General features: G+C 40.5%; 1 protein-coding gene across 1 annotated transcript in view; it reads right to left on the reverse strand.

The window, feature by feature from the left end:
- Positions 1-8,126: 8,126 nt before the first annotated feature.
- ALDH7A1 (aldehyde dehydrogenase 7 family member A1) overlaps positions 8,127-16,231 on the reverse strand; it is a 44,125-nt gene continuing 36,020 nt past the window's right edge. The window contains exon 19 of the mRNA XM_081293293.1: positions 8,127-8,220. The gene's annotated coding sequence lies outside the window, so the exon portion shown is untranslated. The remainder of the gene's footprint in view (positions 8,221-16,231) is intronic.

A 16,231-nucleotide genomic window follows, 5' to 3' on the forward strand; every position in this document is an offset into this window, starting at 1 on the left:
AGCCACAACCCCAGCCCTCTTCTTGTTTTTTCCCTCTATTTCATAATAAGAAAATAAGGTATTTGTACATTTTTTTAAAAGATGTTTATTAATATTAACAACCTGATGAAATGCTTCTTTAATTTCAAGCAGTCACATGACTGTGAGAAAATTCAAGACTTTCTGATAGGTCCCAAACAAAAGAAGGTTCATTTCTGCCATGATCGCTCCTTTCTTAACTGGACCAAGGAGTTCACTACATTGCACACAAGTCAAAGGGAAGTGGGGGCCTTGATCATGGGTTTCAGGTTCAGCCAGAAGCAGGTTCGCAAGCTGCATTTCCCAGCTGTGTTCATGAAGGCAAACAACCCAAACTCTCTGAGCTTTGTTTTCTTTTTATCTATAAATCATTATTTTTAAAATGTCAATTTTCAAAGGTTGTTTTATGTATAATATTTTATTACTGGTATTAATTAAAAATCACAGGATGCCATTGTTTTAGACTAAGCTCTTGAACAGACTAGACTAAAAATCAAAATGGAGTTACTCATGCTAAATTTCTCTATCACCATGCTGAAAATTAAGCTGTTTAGCCTTCCAAGAAAAGCATCAAACTTGATTGGCATGATTATGAAGTTTTATCTGCCTTTAATTCTTACAAGAACTAACCTGAAGTAAACTGATGTCAACCAATCAGTTATTTTTCTATTTTTCTGTCTCCACCTTACAAGGAAATAACTTGGAAATGACTCATTACTTTTTGTTCTTGGGTTCTGCTTTCTTCAGCCTTTCTGTCTATAAGACAAACCTCCTTTGCTCTGTCCATTAGAACACTTTCTCTGTTTTATAGAACAAAGTAGTGCCAGCTTCTAGAGCTGAAAATAAAGCCAATTAAAACCATTGAACTAAGTTATTGTCATTATGTCCCTCCACACTGGCAATATTCATACTTGCCATTTTAAGAAGTTAATGCTTCAAAAAAGCAAGAAAACTGAAACCTCTTTGGTAGATTGAACTGAATAAAACTGCCAATATTTGACCATTTTTAAATGTAAAGACAAAGTGGCAATTTGATAGGGCACAGCATAATTGGTGGGTTGTTGTTTGTTTTGTTTGAGCTGGGGGGGGTTCAGAGGAGAGCACAGCAATGAGACTCTGCTGACAGCGGAGGTACTGTCCAAACCAGTGAAGTGCCCCAAATGGCCCAACCTGATGGGAATCTTGATATCATGGTCTCCACCTATTCAGGGTCCAGAGGCATTCAGGAGAAAGTATTCTAATTTTAATGTCCCATTGTTCCAAAGAGATTGTTAAAGCTCTCAGTTTCATTGTTGTCTCTGCTAAATGGAAGATTTTATAGGGGGAAAAAGGTATTATTCACTTGAAAATGAGGAAAAAAGAATTTTCCCATGAATAGTGGCTTCATCTTAAGGTACAGTTCATAGATTGTCCCCTCTCCACTGTTTGCGTCACCCAAGCCACCACTCCATTCAAAAAGAATTTCTTTGTTCTTTGGTGGTGAAGAAGGTGAGGAAAACATAGTTTAGGCAATCAGCATTTATAGGAAAGCTCCAGTTTAAGAAATAAAAGCACGATCCACTGTCAAGATCATCCTTATTTATATGAGCTAAATTAAGGTAAGTAATTGAGAACTTTAAATCCCTTAAAGGAAACCAGGAAAATATTCTGAACACCTCTAACTCACATGGTTTCCTGTGGTCATCTCAGCTACTTTTTTTTTTTTTTTTTTTTTTTTTTTAGTACCAGGGATTGAACCCAGAGGCGATTAACCACTAAGCTTCATCCCCAGCCAGCCCTTTTTATTTTGAGACAGGGTCTTCCTAAACTGCTTAGGGCTTTACTAAATTGCTGAAATTGGCTTTGAACCTACAATCCTCCTGCCTAGGGCTCTTGAGCCATTGTGATTACAGACAGGCAGCTGCCACTGCACCTCCTACATTTAAATTTTATTCCCAGTCTCTCCCTGGTCTTCATAAACACAAATGTTAAATCAACACACCTGTTAAAATTAGGTTTGGCTGCAAGTAATAAACAAAGTACCAAAATTACAACAGTATGAACACGATGCCAGAAGGGCGGGTGGGCAGTGTGTGGTCACCAGCCTGTGTCTGGGAGTCTCCAGGGACCCAGCCCACTTTCTCACATGGCCACGCCTCCAGTAAAGGAGCCAGGAAGACGCTGACTTTCCAGCTTCATACCCATCTTAAGAGGGAGACCATGGCTGTAGAGATGAGTAGACTCTTACCATGACCAAATTCTACCAAACATACAAAAACAAACCTCAAGTTCCAAAAAGTTTCCACCCCCTTCCTTATTCATCAAATGTTAATCAACTCTTCATAAATGCAACTATATCAGGTGAAAGCTAGAAACAGGAGAGAACAAATTTGAACCCGATAGACAACGTACAGAGCTTTCATTTAGTGAGTGAAACAACAAAAATAAATAAATAAATAAGGTGTATGTATATACAGAACAAGAAGTTTGAAGTTCAGGCAGATGTGCAGTTCAGGTGGAGATGGTCATAAAAAAACTTTCTGTAATTTTCCTTACTGTTGTTAAGCAATATGCATGAGAAAAAAGAAATAATAACAAACCAGAAGTAGACCTTGTATCTGCAATAACAACCCTGAAGCGAATTTCCTGAGTAATTATTTAACTATACTCCTCAGTGCAGCTAGCAGGAGGCTGCTTAAAATGGTAAACAAAGGTTAGCCAGGGGCCCTTCGCTTGAGAAGACAGCTCATTCAGTTAGAAAAGCTCCTTTTGTTACCAGAAGCTGCTAAAAAAAAAAAAAAAAAAAAAAAAAAATACAAGCCCTTGAAGTCATTTAAGCAGCTCTGAGGGAACAATGATGCTTTCACAGACTTTGAAGAAAGCATTTTACAGAGAAAAATCCTATTCAACAACACATGCCTAAGTTATTATAAAGATGCAGGACTGAGTGAATGTGGTAACTCCAGCCATTTAGTGGGAGAGACACCTAGGTTGTAAAATCTCAGTGGTGTGGTGAAAGCCTGTAATCCCAGACACTGGCGACGCTGAGGCAGGAGGATCACAAGTTCAAGGCCAGCCTGGACAAATTTGCCAATTAGTCTCAAAATAAAATAAAAACTGTGGGACTGTGGCTCAGTGGTAGAGGGTCTCTGGCATCAATCCCCAGTACCACCACCGAAACAAACAAGAATCAACAACAACAACAACAAAAAAACTCCATAGTAGGGCACGCTCCCAGCTCCCAGCATGCTTCAGGGGTTTGGGGAAGCCACAAAGCAGAATCCTGGCTAAACCTGCAGCCAGAGTGGCTCTGTGTTTTCTAAGAGCAAGAGTAAAATAAGGAAAGGAGGAAAGGAGGCAAAGTATTCACGAGGAAGTCACCATTAAATGTTAGAGAGGTCAAAAAAAATAACAAATAAAATGCAGCCAGACCTAATTTTGAAGACCACGGAGAGAATGGGATTAAAAATGGAAGTGTAGTTGAGATAACCACAGAATCGGTCCAGGGAGAGCTAAACTAACCCACATGGACAGAAACTGCTAGAATAGGGGTTGGGGATGTGGCTTAAGCGGTAGCGCGCTCGCCTGGCATGCTTGTGGCTGGGGTTCGGGGTTCGATCCTCAGCACCACATACAAACAAAGATGTTGTGTCTGCCGAAAACTAAAAAATAAATAAATAATTAAAAAAAAAAAGATTACAGATCAGGGCTGAGAATATAGCTTAGTCAGTAGAGTGCTTATTTAAAAAAAAAAAAGAAAAAAGAAAAAGAAAAGAAACTGCTAGAATAATCGCCAGTCCTCCTGCAGGAGGTGGACAGCAGAGGAAGGCAGAGGTAAGCAAAGACCTTGTCCTGGTCTGACTCTTTGCACAAAGCCAACCAAAAAAAAAATCACTGGCGCCATCATTCACGCCTATGATCCCAGCAGCTTGAGGGGCTGAGGCAGGAGGATGGCAAATTCAAAGCCAGACTCAGCAACTCAGTGAAACCCTGTCTCTAAATAAATTATATAAGGGCTGGGGATGTGGCTCAAGCGGTAGCGCGCTCGCCTGGCATGCGTGCGGCCCGGGTTCGATCCTCAGCACCACATACCAACAAAGATGTTGTGTCCTCCGAGAACTAAAAAATAAATATTAAAAAAAAAATTCTCTCTCTCTCTCTCTCTCTCTCTCTCTCTCTCTCTCTCTCTCTCTCTAGACTCTATCTCTCTCACTCTCTCTTTAAAAAAAAATAAATTAAATAAATAAATAAATAATATAAAAAAGGGCTGGGGATATGGCTCAGTGGTTAAGTTCCCCAGGGTTCAGTCCCTGGTACCAAAAAAATAAAAAACAAAAAACAAAATAAACTAAAAAATCATCGAGTCATTGCTGTGCCTTCTATGCCCAAAAGCTGTAGAGAATTTCTTTAAAAGCTTATTTTCATCTCAAGAGGTTAAAAATCAGTTGAATATTATTTTGAGCATCTGGAGTTTGGATTTAATTATAGTGATAATGCATAATTGTTTAAGTAGAAACAGATCATTCATTCAAGGAAGGAAAGAAAAGCTTCAATGAATCACATCCATTCCTTTTAGAGCAATTTAATAGTTTTTAAACTGAATCTTGCTATTGTTTGGATCTGGAATGTCCCCCAAAAAGCTCACATCTTGAAGGCTTCGTCCCCAGTGTGGCAATGTTCAGAGGTGAAACTTTTGGGAAGTGATTGGATCATGGGGCTTTATCTGATCAGTGGATGAGTTCACAATTGAATTATTGGGAGTCAGTGGAACTATAGGAAGAGGGGCTGGCTGGAGAAAGTAGGTCATTGGCAGTATATCCTGAAAGTATATACCTTCTTCCTGGCTCCTTCATGGTTTCCTGACCACCATGAAGCAAGCAGCTCTGCTCCACCACATGCTCCCTGCCATGATTTTCTGCCTCTTCTTATGCCCAGAAACAGTGAAACTAAGTGACCATGGACTGAAACCTCTGAAACTATGAGCCAAAATAAATCTTTCCTCCCTAAGTTTATTTATCTCGGGTGTCTTGTTACAACAACTGAGAAACCAGGAACGGGGCATGACCCTTGTCCTTGGAAAAACCCACAGAGCACTCCTAGGCAGATAGCCACCCTGGTGAGTTGTTTGTCTGAAAATAACAGGAGAGATCTGCGGCTGTGACAGGGGTCCCTGACTCAGTTAGGCCAGGTGAGGACCCATAGCAACCCCCTAGCAACCACCAATCAGCATGAGATAGGGAAAATACCTGGGATGCCGGATGATCCTCCCAGTAGTTTATGGTGGTTGATAACATGTTGGGAAACTATGTAGTTTAGCACGTACACCCCTCACGGCTTAAACCAATCAGTTCAAACGAATCCCCTTATTGTACTAACCAATCACCCCTACCCAACTTGTTCCCGCCAGTGAATGTGCTAATCAATGTTAAGAGTTGGTGTTTGATTTTCCCGCGGTATGGAATGATTTGCTGTGTGATGTTGTGACGTATAGAGTATCCCCCAAAAACATAAATCCTCACTGAACAAAGGACTGGGACTCACTCCTCGGAACAACTGCGTCAGAAACAGTTGTGAGTCCAGGCTCGAGCTTTCAATAAAGGCTCTTGTGTGATTGCATTGGATTCGGCTCCTGGAGGTCTCTTGGGATCCCACGAATCTGGCATAACACAACTAAAAGCTGATTGGCATAAACTGCTCATACTGAGAGATATAGCATAAAACTCACATTTGTTTTCCCAAGTTTACAGTACAAAATACCAGTGTGTCCCTGAGACATTGCCCCCTCGTGCTATCCCCAAAAAAGACAGGGCTATGTGTCATCTGGCCCCAAGAAAGGGCTCAGAGCTCTGAGTATGTGAGCTTCTCTTAGACCCTATTTGAGAGTGTGGCAGAGCCCACCTTCCTAGCTCACAGCAGAATGTCCTCACATTGCAGCAAGCTCCAATGGCCCACTAAATGGGAGCAAATATCTTTTTATTCCACTCAAGGTCTTCACAATGAAAACCAAACAATCTGAATCTTCAATACACATTTGAGTTCCAGGCAGAATGTGGTTTAAAGACATTCAGAGGAGGTTCTACTGTGCAGCTGTTCATTCACTACAATATGAGATCATTTCCAGCCCAGATTCTTGGGTGTGTAGGGAAACAGAATCTGCTACCCAAAATATGCCACTTTGTCGTGAGGGTTACTTTGAACTGTAAGCAACAGAAAAGAAATAAATATAAGAAAAGCTCTCTGCCCTCCCCATCCTTACTAAAAGCGTGACAGAAATTTGCAGAGATTTCATCTTCTCTTCACCAGGAAGGACAAAAACTAATCACTGGGGACAGCTTTAGATCTTTACCATCCAGGAGATGGCACCAGAGGAAGCCACATTACACTGTACTCCAATGGCCCACTAAATGGGCCTTTTTCCTCCAGTTGTTTCCCACAACTTGAATCCAGGTCTTCTGACAGCTCTGATCCCATAGAGTAGAATCCACTGAGCCAGGGAATAGAAAACAGAGCACAAGACCCCACAAAAGGCGTCCACATACTGCTCATGCATCTCTCCTCCTGGTTTCCCACTTCTTTTTCACCAGCACCACCTTGCCCAGGTGGCCCCCCTTCCATTCTGCCCATTGACCCTCATGGGTTTCCTGTCTCTGCCAGCCCTATCTCCAGCTGTCCCCTTTGTCCAAAGGCATTTCTTCCTCCTCCTACTCTTTCCCAACCAACCCAGCAATTCTCCTAGATTGGCTGCTTTTAGAAACTGGTTGGGTTTTTTTGTTTATTTTTTGGTTTGGGGGGTATTTTTTGTTTGTTTTGTTTTTTATTAAGGGACAAATGAGGGATAGATTTGGGGAATGACAAGTGACTGAATAAAGTCTTTTTTAGCAGACAATCAGATAGCATGAGGAGGATATTCCAGCTAGCAGGTGGAAAGTATTTTTAATAAATCCAGTGGTGGAGGCTGCTAGTTTTCTTCCCACAAATAGCCACTGCGCCCTCTCAATAGTAGAACACCAACTCCTGACTAAGTGCGTGGCTTCCTACAATAAAGGCTTGTTTCCTCCACCTTTCATTTGGCTGAGTGAGCTGTGTGGTTACCAACAGGGTTTGCCTTATCATGTCCCTCTTCTGGCCACGCCCTGCAGGGGAGAGGCATGCCCTCCCTAACCACCAGCCCAAATACCAGAAGCTGCAGGGCTTTCCTGGACTGTGCACAACATCGTGGGCAACGCTGGATGCGGTGACACACACCTCAGCCACCCTGGATGGTTTACACCTTGCTCTTCAGTAGGAAGCTGTCTTGTCTATTATTTATTATTAGAACAGCTTAAATATATTCCACCTAGAATCTATTTTATTGTACATTGTATTATTTAATGCATACATATTATTAAAGGTGTATTACTTAATAATTATGTATCATGTTATTTAATACAAGACCCCTGCCTGGAAGTTGAAAGCTTATTTCACTCTTCTACCCTTCCTAGCTAAGGACAGTCTTTCTGCCTAGAAGAGCCTAAAGAGTAAAGCTTTTGAATCCTTGGGCTGGTAGACTTGAAATGTGAATGAAAGCCTGGATGAAAGAAATAGGAAGCTGGGAAAGACCACATGAGCTGAGTCTCAGCGGTGGCTAAATGAAGTTATAGCCACCACTGAAAGAAACTTGAATGTTGACTTGATACGGTGGGGCACTCCTGTAATCTCAGTGATTCAGGAGGCTGAGGGAAGAGATGGAAAGTTCCAGGCCAACCTGGGCAACTTAGTGTAAGGATGGCCTTAGGCCTTAGCCTAAACTCCATTTTAAAACTTCGGTTTGAAACCTGCAATCTCACCAAGCACACTTAAGAAGCCCTCCAGTATGGCCTTCAGGCACAAACAAATCACTTCTCCCCACCCTGACAAGCTCAGAGTGAAGTCTTTGGCATATTGTCCTCACCCTGATTAGAGCAAGAAGCAAGAAAATCAGGGTGGGGACAACCAGACCAGATGCTTTAACCTTAGGACAAATGACATCACTGAGAAATCTGGTAGCAGCTGACAGGGATTGAAAGGGTGGTCAGAAGCCCCAAAATTTAGTATAAATGATGGAACAAATGAACAGACCTTCAGCCAGCCGACACTGATGCACACAAGCCTGAGAGCCTGATGAGGACCTGGACTGACATCCCAACTCTTCTCATCTGCCTGATCCCCTGCGTTGTTCTCACTGCTCTCAAACTCTACAGCAGTCTGTAGAGAAAAGGACTCTGGTGAGAAAAGGACTTCTCCCAGTGACCACCTCCTCAGCCAGCCATCAGCTCCACCCCAAGAGAAGCCTGCCTGATCCTAAGCCTGATCTGATCACCCTGGTCTGAGTGAGTATGCATCTGCTGGAATTAAAGCCCAAGGCTTGAGACTTCTGATCTGATACTTGAGCTTAGCATGCAGAGGGAATGTCTGTCATGAGCCTGTCATGAGTAAGTGTGTTTGAAGTGCTTAGAATTAAGCTAGAAATATTTGCTGTGCATTGATTATGTCTATTGCAGTGCCTAACATTAAGGATTGTCATTTTCTCGATTAAGAACCTATAGAGTGAAATTGTATTGAGTGGTTTGAGTGAATAAAGCATTAAAAAGGGCAGAAGCGCAAGGACATTCTTTTTTTTTTCTCCCCTTCGACTGCTTAAGTCGAATCTTTTGCCCATCACGACACTTAGCAAGACCCCATTTCAAAATAAAATAAAGGGCTTGTCAGCCTGATGCACAGGCCTGTGATTCCAAGGGTTAGGTAGGCTGAGGCAGAAGGAGCAGGAGTTCAAAGCCAGCCTCAGCAATTTAGTGAGACCCTAAGCAAGTTAGTGAGAACTTTTCTCAAAAAAAAAAAAAAAAAAATGGCTGGACCGGGCACCATGGTTGTGCAGCCTGTAATCCCAGGAGCTCAGGAGGCTGAGACAGCAGGATGGCAAGTTCAAACCAGCCTCAGCAATGGCGAGGTGCTAAGAAACTCAGTGAGACCTTGTCTCTAAATACAAAGTAGGGCTAGGAATGTGGCTCAGTGGCTGAGTGCCCCTGAATTCAATCCCTGGTACCACCCCCCCCCCAAAAAAAAAAAAGGCTGGGATGTGGTTCAGTGATTAAGTGCCCCTGAGTTGAATCCCCAGTACTGAGACAAATAAATTAAAGAGTTCAGTAGAGCACTTACTTAGTATGTATGAGGCCCTGGGTTCAATCCCAGTATTGAAAAAAAAATTTTTTTGTTGTTTTTTTTTTGAAAGCTGACTCTCAAACAAAGCACTTAGGCTAATTTTGGTCTACAGGGCACCAGTCATTGACTTCATATTTGGTGCAGTTCATTCCTTTTACAGATGAGAAAGCTGGGGCACAGAGAAGTCAGGTTATTTCTCAAAATCATTCAGGAAACAGGAGGAGACCGCAGAGCTTAGAACACAGGTCCCCCTTTAGGAGCTATGGCTGATCTATCCATGCCACTCTGCAGCTAAAGCCACAGGCATCTTGTTCTTTGCTGCCAGGCACACAGGCAGGCAAATAGGAAAAATCAACTACTACTTTGATTCTGACTCAAAAGTCTGCACTTAAAGCAACATCATTTCTTCCTTCTCTACATCTTCTTTTCCTGAAAACTTCAGGCCTTCAGTCATTACATGATTGAGAAGGTTCCCTGTGTGTTCCGGACTTCGCTGGTTGCTTTGTAGTTACACAGGAGAATATCGTTGTTGGTGGGAAATTCGTGCTAAAGTATTTAGGAGTCAGGAGCTATTGGATTAACAAGGATTCTCAAGTCGTTTAGGAAATAAAATTTATGGACTAGTAATTTTAAATCTGTGAGGTCAAAATAAAATATAACCATGACAAAAGTAAAAAGGAAAGGTTGTCAATTAAAGAGAGGAGGAAAAAAAGAGTGGCCAAGAGCTCCACAGTTTCAGGTACACTATTCACATTCATAAGGGCGCTAACTCTGAGGCAAGGCTGCCTGGATTCAAATCTCAGCAGCTGTAAACTTGGGGAATATCACTTAACCTCTCCAAACCTCAGCTTCCTCTTTAATTAAATAATGATCATTAGGCTGGGTGCAGTGGCACACACCTATAATCCCAGCTTCTCAGGAAGCTGAGGCAGGAGGATCACAAGTTGGAGGCCAGCCTCAGCAAGTTAGTGAGGCCCTGTCTCAAAATAAAATATAATGGGCTGGAGGTATGGCTTCGTGGTAGAGTGCCCCTAGGATGAATCTCCAGTACCAAAACACACACACACACACACACACACACACACAAAACAAAAAACAAAAAAGTCAAATAACAAATATCATTATAGAATCTACTTCCTAAGATTGTTATGAAAAATGCATGAGTTCATATTTGTTAAACACTTTGAAAAGTGCCTGGAACTTAGTGACAAATAAATGTAAAAAGACAGGAAGAATGTCTCTGGAGTTGTCTATAATGGAATAACCTCATGCATGCTCACTCTGGGGAGGAGGGAGTGGAAGGAAAAGAAAACCACTTAACTACATTTCTTAATTGAAAAGAAAAGATAGGAACCTGTAATTATGGGCAAACATTGCTACTTCTCTGACATTAGGGGCTTACATTTTACCCAAGAAGAGTAACTAACAGAAGCTAGGGTGGTCTGTGTAGCTGACAGAAGAGTGGCAGGGCAGAGGTTAGTCACGGTGCCCAAGAACAAAGAAGCTTATAAAGTGGGGCCCTCAGCTCAATGTATCTGTCTTCTGACGGTAAAAACTTTTCTCTGGCGACCTCCTGGATACCAGAGTATCAACTCACTTTTCTGCCCAACAGAAGCGTTTGCTCCGACCAACAGCGACATCTACAGGCCAGAACCGTAAGGAAATTTACTAATATCAAGTCAGCCAGGATTTCTAAAATCCTGGCCCAGTAATAAGCAAAGAGCAAATGGTGAGCAATGGTTAGGCCCATGCTTCTATTTTCAAATGCAGTTTATCTTGGAAAGTAAACAGCCTATGCATAAAGCAGGGGGGATCCCACTTACAATAACTGAAATAATAAGATATATAGGAATAATTTTTTTTCTGGTACCAGCCCTCTTTTTATATTTCATTTTTGAGACAGGGTCTTGCTGGGTTTTTCACAGCCTCACTCAGTTGCTGAGGCTGGCTTAGAAATTTCAATCCTTCTGCTTCAGTTTCCCAAGACTCTGGAATTACAGGCATGTGCCACCACTCCCAGCCAGGAATAATCTTAAAAGTTTTTAAGACACTGCATGAAATAAAATTTTGCAAGAAATCTTAAAAATATAAACAAAGTCGGGCTGTGGCTGTGGCTCAGAGGTAAAGTGCACACCTAGCATGTGTGAGGCAGTGGGTTCAATCCTCAGCACCGCATAAAATAAAATAAAGACACTGTGTCCACCTATATCTAAAAAATAAATATTTAAAAAAATATATAAACAAAGTACATACCATGTACATGGATTTTTTTAAAACCTGAGCATTTTAAGTTATCACTTGAAAAATGTTTCTAAACCTTATTTATGAAAATAACCAAAATATATAAAACTGTAAAACTAATGTCAAAAACACCCTAATGAGAGTAGAATATATTAATGGAGCCCTTACCTTGTGTCAGGCACAATGCCCTAGACATATTATTTTCATAATTTTTCTTTTTTTATCCTTAGGGTTGTGTGGAACAGATATTATCTTTCCTATTTGGTGGAAATGTATTAGCTAAGCTGAACATCATCACTGTGCCTTAACCTATGAAAACATCACTCCAATTTCCTTTAGGGAAATGATCTGACCTTGATTTCAGCATTAGGGCTATTAATCTAGGTGTTTTTTGCTCTCCTTTAGCCAAGAGGCAGGTAAATTACTTCAAAGTAAATGATTCATGCTATTGCTTGCTCCTTCCTAGGAACTGAGTAGAGAAATAAACAAACAAAGGTTGAAATTCAGTCATGCTAGCTGTGGCAGGAAGGTTGATTATTACCTGCTAGCTAGCCTTAGGGTAAGGAGACAAACCCAGGAAGCATCAGTAGAGCGAGTGGTGTTAGCAGAGGCTTTTGCAGCCACAGCAGAGGGGACACCTGTTAAGATGTGATTTGTTACCAAGGGCTGGCAGGGAGCAAATGGAGAGATGAACAACACCCTGACCTCCCTCCTCTGCTCTGATTTTCTACCACTGGCCAAACAGGATCAAAATCCACAGGACAAGGGCTAGGGGTGAGCTCAGTGGTAGAGTCCATCCCCAGCACACACACACACAGAGGGAGAGGGAGAGGGGGAGAGAGAGAGAGAGAGAGAGAGAGAGAGAGAGAGAGAGAGAGAGAGAGATATCAGAGGACAAAAACAGCCCAAATGAAGCAATATTTAGAGGTCAGCCCCCAAAGACACCCTGCAGGAGAGAGAATATTGAAGGGGCAAACTTAGTCTGGCCAGCATACTTTCCAAAACATTCTATTTGTACTAAAGACAGATTTTTTATCTTGTAACAAAGGAGCCAAACTGATATGCCCCATATAATAGATAAGAAGCTCCAGCTCCAAGAATTGCCTGGCATGTGTGAAGCCTGGGTTCAATCCTCAGTTTGCATATAAATAAGTAAAAGATCCATTTACAACTAAAAATATGTATTAAAAAAAGATAAGAAGCTCAAAGAGGTAAGGTTACTTCCTGAAGGTCACATAGATAGTATGTGTAGAATTCTAAAACAGATTTAATAAATGTAAAAGCCTGCAAGACTTAAAACACATCCAGTACATGTGTGTATATGCACAAAACACTGAACAAGAATACACAGCCTAAAAGGAATGCAGTGTGTTATATGAGTCATCACTGGGGAAGAAAAAGCTCATTTGTAAACTGGAGGTAAGAGAATTACTTAGATATTTGAGTGGGAAACAATTTAGATAAATTACAACATAAACCTAAATCCCAAATTGATTCAGAACTGAACTGTCAATACCACAAAATATTTACGGACCTTTATAATAGAAAAATAAACTTTCTCAACATCTTAAATCCAGAATCCTAATCAATGTGAAGATTAAGTCTTTTCCTTTAGATGAGAGAGATGTTTTCCTTCCAAGTACTCCCAAAACAATCATTGTTAGGAAACTTCTGCAGGGTGTGCTCCAGCAAAAGAAGAGTATAAAGCAATAGAGAGGAAAAGAAGATCCAAAGAAATATCTGTGCTCATGTTCATTGCAACAAAAGCAACAGCTAAGAAATGGTAACAATCTAAATGGCATCAGCTGATGAAGAAAAGGAATATAGGGACCATGGAATACTATTCAGCCATAAATAAATGACATTCTGCCAGTTGTGACATGGATAGAATAGTAGGTCATTATGTTAAGTAAAATAAGCAGGCTCAGAAAGACAAGAACCATATGATCTCATTCATACATAGAATTTTAAAAAAATGATTTCATCAAAGTTGAGAGTAAAATGTTGGTTCAGAGATTGGGAGAATGGGCAGGGGAACAGTAGGGAGAGGGTGATCATTGGGTTATAGTGAGACAGGAGCAAGAAGTTCTGGTGTGCTGTTGCACAGTAGGGTGCCATGCATGACATTTATTTCAAAAAGCTATAGGAAAGGATTTGGAATGTTTTTTACATATTTGATTAGATACATTTAACCTAGATACATTTAATGTAAATTAGATACATTTAATGTAAATCAATGTATACATGAATCAAAGCACATAGCACCCATTAATATGTAGTTTTTGTTAGGAGCTTAAAAATACAAATTCAAAAATATGGAGGTAAAACAGAAATGATGGGTTGATTGGTCCAGAGAACATAAGCTGCTTTTTATTACAAAGATCCTAGCCCATTTGAATATCTAACTGCATACAAGTATTACTTTGACTTTTAAAAAGACAAAGAATATAGTACACCTCCAGTGATATGAACCTCTAATACCAGCAACTCAGGAAGCTGAGACAGGATTGCTTAAGCCCAGGAATTAAAGCCAACCTGGGCAACATAGCAAGACCCCATTTCAGAGAACAAAAATTAAAAAATAAATGCAGAGGAAAACATTTGTGACCTAAGTTTCTAAACCAAAATTGGAAAACTACAAAAGTTCAAGATTTGACTATATGAAAAATTCAAGACTTCAGTACATCAAAATATATCAGGTTTCTAGAACTGAAGAATGGTAGCCCCATATACCCTAATTCCTTCATGGTCTTCTTTAACCTTAAGACCAACAAATACCACAAATTAAACCAAACACGAGTAGTTATGTGGAAGGGGTGGTAAGCTTGCAGAAGTTACAAACTGCAAAAATGATCACCATTGCAAACATCTCCTGGACCAGGAAAATATGAGAACAAGTGAATCAATAGGTATAAGACAATGTGTGTGTTGGGAACCACAGGAGGTGAAGAGTACGTCTCAGTCTCTTCAGCATTCCCAGGAGACAACATCTCAATGTTCTGTGGCTGCAGAACAAGAGAGAAAAGATTAAAGGAGAGGGGAGCGTAGAACATAATAGCATTGCGATTTCCCTTGTGTGAAGTCTTCATCATGCGTGCCAGAAGCCAGGTCTTCCGTGTACTTCCTAGGGAACCACAGAGCCACTTCCTATGAGGCCACAAAGCCTGCAGTCTCTCGAGGGACTGCAGTACAGCAAGATCCTAAGATTGTAAGGGTTTACCAGATCCAAGCATGCTAACCACAGTCCACAACTGCACAATGGGGGCTGGGAACTGCCAGCAGTAGTAGTAGCCAGACACAGGATTTAGGAGGGAGGAGCAGCAGTCACAAAATGTTCAATATAACCAGTAATTAGCAATTCAAGGCTTCTAGTACCTTCAAATACCATAGCAAGCAGTGACACATGCAGATGTACATTTTAATTTCTGTGGCTAAAAATATTACTAAGCAACTTCTATTTAAGTCAGTAAAAAAAGAACAAAGAGGAACAATTCAAAGGCAAAAGTTTTAATGAACATTATGACAAAAAAAACGACTCCTTATTGTGCTCAGAAACATGAGTAGAAAAATTATGTAGTAGCTTCAAAGAGAGCTTTCAGGAATTCAACACCCAAGATTACAGACCCCAGTCACCTCCTCTAACCAACATCCAAGAGATGTCATTACAAAGTGGCCACCATAACAACCCCAGCAGGCACACAGGAGGATGGAGAGCTTCCCTCCTAACTGGAGGAAAATTATTAAACATAAAACATTTGAAATCAAAGTGAACACTGATACAGCTTTTATTCTGGAACACTTGTTTTAAAATATGATGCTGGGAAAACTGGTTATAAAGACAGGATATAAAGGATATAAAGACAGAATATGAAGACATCAATCAAAAATAAATCTGCATAATTTCACAAAATGAAAATGGCCTATTGTGATGTCATCATTAAAAGTTATTTATTTATTTATTTTTAGTTGTATATGGATTCAATGCCTTTATTTGTTTTTATGTGGTGCTAAGATCGAACCCAATGCCTCACACTTGAGAGGCAAGTGCTCTACCACTGAGCCACAACTCCAGCCTAAAAGTGTTTTAAAGAATGCTTAACTTTCTTCAGACATAAATGAAATAGGACTAGAATACTTAAACATATCACAAAAAATAAAAGCCATAGCAATATATTTATAGTTAATGACCAAATTGCATGATTTTCTTAAACTAGTGCTTACTCTTAGAAGCATCTCTCTCTTTCTCAATATAGGATTCAAGTCTATTTTGAATCTGAAAATATGGAGGGAAATTTGACTTTCAGTAGGACCATTTCGTGAGATATTTAAAAGCAATCTTCAGTTCAATAATGGGGAGAAAAAAAATGGGGAGAGGCAGGGGGGAAGAAGGATCTAGAAATGCAGGATTCCATGTAGGACTGCAACATTATGAATTAAACATTCTCTTGATTAATTTAAAGAATCAAACAGTTCTGAAACTCTTATGTCTCATGCTCCAAGCTCCTAGCAATGGATCTTTCAGAACTTACCTTCTTCTCTTAATAAGCAAGCCCACGTTGCTACTGATTGCTTTAGTTATTTTAGGAAGTGTTGATTTCCTATTACAGAAAATGAAGAACTGCTTTCCATCTACCCTCATCTGATTTCTTCCTGCCAACATCCTTTCTCTAGGTTTATCATCTGTACTTGGCTTGATCCATATTTCAATGGTGACAACAGAGCTAGGTAAATATTATTCTCAGCTGAGCATGGAACACATCATGAATACCTTTCATCCCTGGTATCTTTATAGTTGTTTTGTGTGTGTGTGTGTATG

Source organism: Spermophilus citellus, assembly GCF_964194105.1.
Source record: "Spermophilus citellus genome assembly, chromosome: 1".
Taxonomy (NCBI): Eukaryota; Metazoa; Chordata; class Mammalia; order Rodentia; family Sciuridae; genus Spermophilus; species Spermophilus citellus.